The sequence below is a fragment of the Brachyhypopomus gauderio genome, unplaced genomic scaffold (genome assembly GCF_052324685.1).
Source record: "Brachyhypopomus gauderio isolate BG-103 unplaced genomic scaffold, BGAUD_0.2 sc51, whole genome shotgun sequence".
Classification (NCBI taxonomy): Eukaryota; Metazoa; Chordata; class Actinopteri; order Gymnotiformes; family Hypopomidae; genus Brachyhypopomus; species Brachyhypopomus gauderio.
In genome coordinates this window covers 2,259,473-2,270,165 of record NW_027506876.1, presented here as the reverse complement: position 1 = coordinate 2,270,165, position 10,693 = coordinate 2,259,473, and the positions used below count along the sequence as shown (strand labels likewise).

At 38.2% G+C, this 10,693-nt stretch overlaps 1 protein-coding gene across 11 annotated transcripts in view; it reads left to right on the top strand.

Moving 5' to 3' along the window:
- Positions 1-499: 499 nt before the first annotated feature.
- The window catches only part of LOC143487899 (membrane-associated phosphatidylinositol transfer protein 2-like), a 99,973-nt gene continuing 89,779 nt past the window's right edge, over positions 500-10,693 (top strand). For 5 of the 11 annotated variants that reach the window (XM_076987184.1, XM_076987183.1, XM_076987185.1 and 2 more), the window contains exon 1: positions 501-1,092. The gene's annotated coding sequence lies outside the window, so the exon portion shown is untranslated. Of the gene's footprint in view, positions 1,093-10,693 lie in introns of all 11 variants that reach the window. The other 6 variants (XM_076987192.1, XM_076987190.1, XM_076987187.1 and 3 more) reach the window with 4 other exon arrangements.

The window sequence follows — 10,693 nt, the reverse complement described above, 5'->3', positions numbered from 1 at the left end:
ATGCTTGTCTTGAACTTGATGTCTGCATGGTACTATCAGTTGAACATGATTCAGTGCCTATATGAGACCAACTCTTATATTTTTTGTGAAGTGTGGTAGAGTGAGGTGGGACTGTAATCAGGAACCTGCCATTCATTTCTACAGTGAAACAGTAGTGAATCCAGATGGCATTGCAGTGTTCATTATGGCTTCACTTTTGGTACCTAGACACCAAAATCTTAAAACATTTTGAAATTTTGCATAAAGAGTATGAGCTATAGTGGCATGTAATTCCTAATTAATATTTGCAGTTAATGGTGATCTTTAAGCAATCCGAAACAAACCTCCATGAATGATGTAATAGCTGTTTAACATATTATTGGTCTTTTATTTATTTTTCGTTTGGTTCCTTACCGGGCTACATGTCATTGTGGACACCTCACATTACTGGTTTAATGTAGGTAAACCACATCAGCTGTTAGGATCTAACGACCAGGGCCAGCAGGCGGAGCGCTACATTCCGTTTCTGTCGTGTGTGAGGAAACACTGAAGACAGGTCGTTACAGAAGCGCTCTCGTATAGCAAGTAAAACAGGCGGGCAAAAAAGGTTTAGGGTTGTGATGGCATGGACTCAACCTTTGCGCCTTTTATTAGGCTTAACCGAGACAAAAACGTGGCTCCGTGTAAATCGCTATGCCATTCACGTCAACGAAGAATGCGCCATAAACAAGCTGAATTTCAAATCTTCAACACGGATGTAATGAAGTCAAGGACATACTACTACATGACTTCGCTTGCGGTTTTCATAACGTGACGTTTCTATGCTGCTGTGGTGGGTTTCAAATGCTAAAATAAAGTATTACTGTTATATTGGATGTGCTGCACTATAAAATATGAAGCCTGTAGAATGTATGAAGACACATTACGCAAATTCCTAAACTAACAGGCTGATGTCACTGTATTTGTGAGAAAGAAAAGGACTATTTTTCCATTACGTGGCTACGGCATTTATTCCGGAAGGACAAGAACTTTTAGTCTTATCACTTGCAGAAACCATGAGTGAGAAACGAGGACAAATATTAGCAAACTTGGAACGATAAACTTTCTTTGTCGGTAAGTGCATCGACCTGTTCATATATAAAATATCTTGGTATATATTGTAGATATGTGATGGTCACTGCGGGCATCAATCTCTGATGACCATGCTGCGATGTTGCTAGGAAACTGACGTGATGGAGCTGTTTGGTTTACTTCAGGTCACCACTGTTTTTCAGATAGGTATTCAAATAGTGTTTTAGCTGATCTGTGTAAAGAAATGTAGCCCAACAAAGAAAACGCCCAGCAGTTCTGTTTGTGACTAAATCGAGCACAAGTGACCACAATTCTTAAATATGTTTTCGTTAGGCAATATTTGTATAATGACGCAGTAGCCTACGATACATTGCTCTTCATAATAGTCAGTCCTTGTGTCACATAAGGATGTAAGATTAATGTAAAAGCGGCATGTTTGTCACACAGATAAATTACATATTTAAATTAATCCAACGCAGCTGCATTACGAAGCTTCATAAAATGTTGTTGTCCAAATAAATGGCACGAGCTCTACAACTCAAAGAAAAACAGCTAGGCCTAGGTCTTCAGTATAACAGCTAGGACTAGGTCTTCAGTGTTACAGCTAGGACAAGGTCTTCAGTGTTACAGCTAGGACTAGGTCTTCAGTGTTACAGCTCGGACTAGGTCTTCAGTGTTACAGCTAGGACTAGGTCTTCAGTGTTACAGCTCGGACTAGGTCTTCAGTATAACAGCTAGGACTAGGTCTTCAGTGTTACAGCTAGGACTAGGTCTTCAATGTTACAGGTAGGACTAGGTCTTCAATGTTACAGGTAGGCTTAGGTCTTCAGTGTTACAGCTAGGACTAGGTCTTCAGTGTTACAGCTAGGACTAGGTCTTCAGTATAACAGCTAGGACTAGGTCTTCAGTATAACAGCTAGGACTAGGTCTTCAATGTTACAGGTAGGACTAGGTCTTCAGTATAACAGCTAGGACTAGGTCTTCAATGTAACGACTAGGTCTTCAATGTTACAGGTAGGCTTAGGTCTTCAGTGTTACAGCTAGGACTAGGTCTTCAGTGTTACAGCTAGGACTAGGTCTTCAGTATAACAGCTAGGACTAGGTCTTCAATGTAATGACTAGGTCTTCAATGTTACAGGTAGGACTAGGTCTTCAGTGTTACAGCTAGGACTAGGTCTTCAATGTAACGACTAGGTCTTCAATGTTACAGGTAGGCTTAGGTCTTCAGTGTTACAGCTAGGACTAGGTCTTCAATGTTACAGGTAGGACTAGGTCTTCAGTGTTACAGCTAGGACTAGGTCTTCAATGTAACGACTAGGTCTTCAATGTTACAGCTAGGAATAGGTCTTCAATGTAACGACTAGGTCTTCAGTGTTACAGCTAGGACTAGGTCTTCAATGTAACGACTAGGTCTTCAATGTTACAGCTAGGAATAGGTCTTCAATGTTACAGGTAGGCTTAGGTCTTCAGTGTTACAGCTAGGACTTGGTCTTCAATGTTACAGGTAGGACTAGGTCTTCAGTGTTACAGCTAGGACTAGGTCTTCAATGTAACGACTAGGTCTTCAATGTTACAGGTAGGCTTAGGTCTTCAGTGTTACAGCTAGGACTAGGTCTTCAGTGTTACAGCTAGGACTAGGTCTTCAGTGTTACAGCTAGGACTTGGTCTTCAGTATAACAGCTAGGAATAGGTCTTCAATGTAATGACTAGGTCTTCAATGTTACAGCTAGGAATAGGTCTTCAATGTTACAGGTAGGACTAGGTCTTCAGTGTTACAGCTAGGACTAGGTCTTCAATGTTACAGGTAGGACTAGGTCTTCAATTTAACGACTAGGTCTTCAGTGTTACAGCTAGGACTAGGTCTTCAGTATAACAGCTAGGACTAGGTCTTCAATGTAATGACTAGGTCTTCAGTGTTACAGCTAGGACTAGGTCTTCAATGTTACAGGTAGGACTAGGTCTTCAATGTAACGACTAGGTCTTCAGTGTTACAGCTAGGACTAGGTCTTCAATGTTACAGGTAGGACTAGGTCTTCAATGTAACGACTAGGTCTTCAGTGTTACAGCTAGGACTAGGCTAGGTCCTCAGAAAATGTTTTAACTAGTCCTACGTCCTCACTCAGTGTAACATCTAGGAATAAGTCCTCAGTCAGTGTCTTATATGACGCTTAAGAATTTTGGGGGGATTAAACAGTGTTAAGACAAGTGTGTTTAAAGCTATGTGTTCATGATATCTTATTACAAGAGGTAGAGGAGACTTTTATTGTCACACATTGTACAAGTACAAGGCAAGAGATTAAATATAGTAAGGTTGTTGTGTGTTGCACAGTGGTCTGACATTAGCCTGCTTAGAGTTGCTATTAGTTGCTTCAAGCATAATGTTTTCAGTAATACTGAACTGTCATATTATCTACATTTGGCTTGTAACAGGGCATTGCGTAGTTATTCAGTTACATTATGTATACCAGTTTTCTCACAAAATACAACCAATCATGAGCCTTGTTCACTTTGGATATTGCTACCTATTATTGGCAAACCTATCTTATAAAAAGCAGACCATTGATGGTGTACTAGTAAATGAGAAATGAATAGCTCATAACTATATTTGACTTAATTTAAATTTATAATGTGTACTTTCATAAAATAACCAGTACCCCTATGAAAATGGGCAGTATTCAAAATAAGATGTTTGTAAGTGTGTGTGTGTTTGGGAAGTATTGGTGTTGTTCATGTATGTGTGTGTGTGTGGTATTTTTGTTGTGTGTGTGTGTAGTATTCGAGTTGTGCATATGTGTATGTATGAGTGTATGTGTTTATAATTGTGTGTGGCATTGGTGTTGTGCATGTGTGTGAATGTGTGTGTTTGTAAGTGTGTGTGTGGGTGGTGTTGGTGTTGTGCATGTGTGTGAATGTGTGTGTTTGTAAGTGTGTGTGTGGGTGGTGTTGGTGTTGTGCATGTGTGTGAATGTGTGTGTTTGTAAGTGTGTGTGTGTGTGGCATTGGTGTTGTGCATGCGTGAATGTGTGTGTTTGTAAGTGTGTGTGTGTGTGGGTGGTGTTGGTGTTGTGCATGCGTGTGAATGTGTGTGTTTGTAAGTGTGTGTGGGTGGTGTTGGTGTTGTGCATGCGTGTGAATGTGTGTGTTTGTAAGTGTGTGTGGGTGGTGTTGGTGTTGTGCATGCGTGTGAATGTGTGTGTTTGTAAGTGTGTGTGTGGGTGGTGTTGGTGGTGTTCATGTGTGTGAACATTCATACTGATTCTCTGCCTGTGTCTGCAGTACTCCTAAAAGGTAAATTTATGTTGTGGATAAAATGAGTCTGTATATATGATTTCCAGAAAATGTTTATCAATTTAAAATACCAAATACCAATACCAAGTTAAATAATTAACATATACATGTGTAATACATGTGCAGTTGATATCGTATGTTTTGAAATGTATTACTAAAAATATTTGCTATTTTAAGCCATTTTAAGTCTGACACAGTGATCATACTCTAATATCATTCTCTAAAAAATAATACATTGTCCTACTGTACAATCATCAAACTTTCATCATGGCAATGCTGTAAAAAATACACTTTGTAAATATACAGTAGATGTGGTTGTCAAAGACTCAGGTCTGCTCACAGTTGGTGGGAAGTCATCTGTGAAGTGACTGGTTTGGGTTACTGACCTTCTTGACCACTCCTCCTTTTGCACAATCACTGCCAGCTCCCACGGGACCAATACAGCGACTGATTAAAATATTAGATGTTATACTTCTTTCAGGTAAAGACTTCAGGTAAAGTGACAGTGGGATCTGGACAGCAATTAGATTAGACTTAAATCTGTATTTAAGGCTTACTTGGAAAACTTAGTTACCATCATAATTGTATTTAATTCAAGACTATGCTTAATCTCTGTTGCAAAATATAAATTCTGATGAAAATTATAATTTTCTGGTATAACAGAAGCAGTTGCATTTTATCATGTACACTAACAATATACTATGTAATAGCGGATTATAAATTAACACACTGTATAATAGGGTACATAAATGAATTAACTTTAGTTCTCAATTTTGGAAAGTTTGTAAAAGCTGAATTAGTATTGCAGTGGTAAATCTAAAGTGGATGCAGTTACCGAATCTATGTGATGCCTTAAAGATGCACCATGAACATTTTATCTTGATCTTGAAGCATATCCAAGAGGCACTAACAGGTCTGGTCATGTAAAAGAGCAAAGATTATACCAAAACGCTCTGCTTATACTTCAGCAACCTGACTGCATCAACACGACCCCCAACACACAAAAACACACATTATGGAGAACAGAAATATTTACTGAGTATCTGATCAATACACATTTAGGCTTAGGACCTGATTTACCCTGATATACATCCTCTTCATAGAAGTTGCCCCTACATTTTAATTTATACTGGTCTGCATTGAAGATTTGCAAGACAAAAGCAGTGCTTTTCTGAGGCAAGCTTAAATAAAATACAATCAAAGAAAGTCAAATTTATTTATATAGCGCTTTTTACAACACGTTGTCACAAAGCAGCTTTACAATCATATGAGTCCACACACTGAGCAAGGATCATCAATTAGTTGTGCACATACTGTATATTGCTCACTATCTATGGCTAAAAACTTAATTCAGTGAAAACAATTGAATGTAAACAATGCGGCCCTTTAGAGCCATCTCAACCACGCAATAGGTTTGATAGTGAGGATTTATTTAAAAAAAGGATTGATGAACTCTTGCTCAATAGCTCTTTTACTCAGGTATCTTACATGATACAAATTAGTCCCCCCCATATCAGTTAATAATAAGTCAATGTTTACATAAAGGTTTTACCTCAATTTTTTAATTAAAGATACTCCATTTTATATTTGTTCCTTAACATAATCTAACTGGTTGTTTGTTGACAGGCATATAGCTAGTTCATTGTGCCTTGCTTATGAATGAAATATTGGCTTCATCACCCAGACCAGCAGTGCTCACCAGGTGAGCGTCAGTCTGACTTCTGAAGTCACAATGAAAAGACCAAAGTGCCAAAGGGAACAGTGTGCAGAATTATATGACCACACACTCAACACTTACATGACCAAAAGTCTAAATGTTTGAAATGAAAATGCCAAATGGAATGAAATTACATTATTTTAATCTTAAAGAAAGCAGTTTATGCATAAAAAAGAAACTCCACCAACAACAAAAAATTCAATAATGAACAAGATGCTTTTTAAAATGCAACACAGCGAGGACGAAGCAGGATGCAGGACTTTAATACTTTAATATAATAGTAGCACTAACAGATAAATAATGAACAAGTAATGTGCAACGTGGGACTCGAGTCAAGTCAAGCAAAGATGGGTCATGAACACATCGACTAAATACATACTAAATATGCTCACATTAATAAGATAAATACATACTAAATATGCTCACATTAATAAGATAAATACATACTAAATATGCTCACATTAATAAGATAAATACATACTAAATATGCTCACATTAATAAGATACAACTGCAGCGCATAACGCAAATGAGAGAGAGATAGAGAGAGATGTGAGATGAATGACACAGATGAACAAACACACAGAACCGCACCCATGTACACGCACGCTCACAGAGGAGGAGCCAGGCATGGCTTGTGACAGAACCCCCAACCAGGGGACGCTTTCACCCACAGCAGCCAATGCCATCAAACCCGGGTCTGCACCGAGGGGTGAGTGTCCACCCCAGTGACAAAAAGACACTGGTAAATAACCTGGCATAGTCCCAAAGAGAGGCTAATGTGGACCTCAGCACCTGTAGGGTTTAAAGAAGAGGGAGATAACGATAGGAAGAGTGATCAGTAATCTGGTGATCAAGAGCAAGGAAGCGATCAGGGTTTATGATTGGTCATGGCAGTATAGTGTTTTGAGTAGGTGTCCGCTGAAGTGTGACATACTTAGAATACTAAATTGGTTGAACTGCCATTGGTGTCAAAGTCAAAAGTCTTACTGTTTAATTCAAGATCACCATGCTTATCCTCACTGTGATCCTACAAAGTATTGTCCTTAAGGAATTAGTGTTAAGTGTTAAGCTGGTTGGTTGTTCTTCTCATTTCCCTGGGTTTGTATTTCATTTTCCCTTCATTTTTGCAGTTTCAGAGCTGATCTTTACAGACTTTTATTACTTCGTATTCATGACAAACAGGAAGTGCTATAAGAATTGGGTCCCTCTGGTCCACCTCAAATTCAAATTTCTAAATTCTGGGGTGTATTATTAAAAATAATAAATAAATCACAATAATTTGAAATTTAGCAAAAATAAGCATTTAACCATTGTAACGTTGTCTTTAAATAGATAAAACTAACTTAAACAACTCACTTAAACAAAATAGCTTCCCTAACCACTGTAATGTTAATAGCTCAGTATGCAGAGACTGGATGTATCTACATAACCTTAAAATGATAAATTAAGCAAGATGAGAATCAATAAGAAAATGTAGACCCTCAGTAGTCCCAAATCAGTAACACCAACGTATGGTGTAGAAACCACACCCTCTCACTATGTGTTTTTGTTTCTACATGAAATATGTCCTGAAATACAACTGCTCAGTTTACCTAAGAAATATTTATTCTGAAGTTAATGACATCTGTAAGAAAAGTAGAGCTCAAAAAGTCAATCAAAACATATATATACTGTGATCCAATACCATTACAATCTAGTATGAATATAGCACTGCAGTGCTTAGCAGTAGTGCACTGCAGGTCACATGATAACAGTCAGGTAAGTTTGAGCAGGTCACATGATAACAGTCAGGTAAGTTTGAGCAGGTCACCTCATACCAGGTGGATGAGTTTGAGCAGCTTGTACATCTCTGAGGAGTTTAATTGTACAGTTGTCTTACTATTAATAATTAAAACTATTATGTTCAAATGCAAATGTCCCTCACATATATGAAATTACTTCCAATGCTATCATTGTGATAACCCATGTTGGGGGGAACAAGTTATCCGCCATCTATTGAGAAGACAAACTGGCATGTTAGCAGTGTTCACTGCCATAGATAGATGGCCAGTGATTATTTGAATCTTTAAAATCTTTAAAAAACAAAGGGTTGTTTTTCGTTTGATTATGAAAAAAGGAAGGAGAAAGAGCAGCAAAAACCTGACAGAACACAGAATTTGATCACAGAACATACCAAAAAGTATTAAAAACATTAGGGAGATTTTCCTTGCCACTGTCGCCTTTGGCTTGCTCATTGGGGATCTGGACCCATACGATTGTAAAGCTGCTTTGTGACAACATGTGTTGTGAAAAGCCCTATATAAATTAATTTTACTTTGACTTTGACTAAAAACATATTCTCTTTCTTCAATTTTTATCTATTTTTTTTAGTTAAGTTTGTTGCCAGTTCCAACATGAGTCTAGTCTTCCTCCATCGCATGGATGCAGCCTGGGAAGGTCTAACACATTTCCTCATAGACATGCTAAACTCGTGCTTTGTTTGTTGGACAGATGAATGGGTTTGTAATTCACTGAATTATTGTATTGAATAATTGTGATGAGTGAGAGTGAAACACTCACTCTTCATACACAGCAAGCAGGACCAGTTATGCTCCTGACCACGAATGGTTCTGACATTGTTGGGATTTGAATGGGAAACATTTGACTGCAATGTTTTTGTCACGTCTAAGCTCCGCCCCCTATTCCATGTGACAGTATTTTTCCTGCCTCTTGATGAACCTTTCCACCTGTGTCTTGTTTTGTTAACACTTGTTCTTTGTATTTAATCCCTGTAGTGTTTTGTCATCAGTGTCAGTGTTTGCATTTGATACGTGTTTCATTGCCTTTGGTTTCCCTGTTCATGCAATACTGTCTGTTCATGTCTTAGATTTACATTTTCTGTTGATTCCTAGTTTTTCCCGTTACACCAGAATCCCAGTTGTTGTGTTTGTCTGCTTGTTTCCTTCCATGTTACTGATGTACCCTAATTATAATGTGTTATGTTGTTTCTCTTGGTTCTTTCAGTCGATCCCGTTCATCAAATCAAATCAAATCAAATATATTTGTATAGCGCTTTTCACAACACATGTTGTCACAAAGCGCTTTACAGGATTTACAAGGTTAACAATCGTATGGGTCCAAATCCCTAATGAGCAAGCCAAAGGCGACAGTGGCAAGGAAAAACTCCCTATGATGGTGGGGAATAGGAAGAAACCTTGGGAGGACCAAGACTCAAAAGGGAACCCATCCTCCATTGGGCGGCCCGTTAACACACAAATTATAAAAAAAATTATACAGATGAATACACAAGTCACAAATAAATCACACAATCAGGCTAAGTATAAGGTAACTAGAATGAAAGTTCTGGGTGTGGATATTGTCAATGTAAATGTCTTGTGATGAACGCCAGGTTTTCATTCCGTGTCGGAGTGATGATACTGGAATTGTAGGCTCCAACTGCAGTGTTACTTCCCAGGTGAACCTCGGAGAAGAAAGATATGTGATGTGGTAAATATGTAACAGATTATTCAAAGGCCAAACTAAACCGATAAGTCTTTAGTCGAGTTTTAAACATTAAGACTGTGTCTGAGTCCCGAATAAAGGCAGGAAGATTATTCCACATATTATATAATTAATATAATTCCATTATATAGGTTTTACAGTAAAACCTATATCTGTGTCATATATAATAATAATAATAATAATAATAATAATAATAATAAACTTTATTTATATAGCACCTTTCACAGATATAGTATCACAAAGTGCTTTACATACAAGAAAACAATAAAAATACAAAATGAGTAATAAAAATTAATTAAAAGCCTGTCTATCCAGCGGCACGCTGGTTAAATTTCGGGCATCGGAGAAATAATTCCGACGAAAAAAACTCTGATGATAACCATAATGTCCTCCAGTGCAGGTTAAATAATCCACAGGTAACCGGGGTGCGGCACTCCATACTGCCGAAAGTTCAGGTGACGTGTCAGTCTCACGGCTGGAATCCGCTTTTAAGGACTGAAGACAGCGAGAAATTCCCCATATTTCAGTAAATAATCTGCGGTACTGCCTTAAATGATCCTGGACACCAGCTCTGGATCCCCTTTTCCGCTTTTTACGCCTTGATGTATGCATTAGGCACTCAGGTGAGCAGCAAACAAATGGAGGTGGCAGCCTTCCTCTGAAGCTACTCCAATAGTCACAACCGACTATTAACCATTCTTTAATCGCCACCAACGCATCCCGATCATAAACACGGGAAACATAAGTGTTTAAGTTTATATTTAAACCATTAAATAATAAATAAACAAGACATATAAGCGCAGGGGATAATCTGCATAGGGGGGAAAGAACGGCACAGCCAAACACAGGCGCCATCTTTTCTGATTCCCTCAGAAAAGATGAGAGAGTATTGTGGAGGTGGAGTATTGTTGCTACTCCACCTCCACGCCCTGTGATACGGGGCTGATTAACATAACTGTATCCAGGAGCAGCTGCTTCATTAAAACTTACATATTCGTTTACTCTAGCCCATGTCTCTGTTAAACAGAGTGCATTTAGTCTGTTATCTGAGATTATTTCGTTTACTATCACAGCTTTTGATGCAAGCGATCTAATGTTTAGAAGTCCTAGCCTTAGCTTAATATTGCTGCTCATTT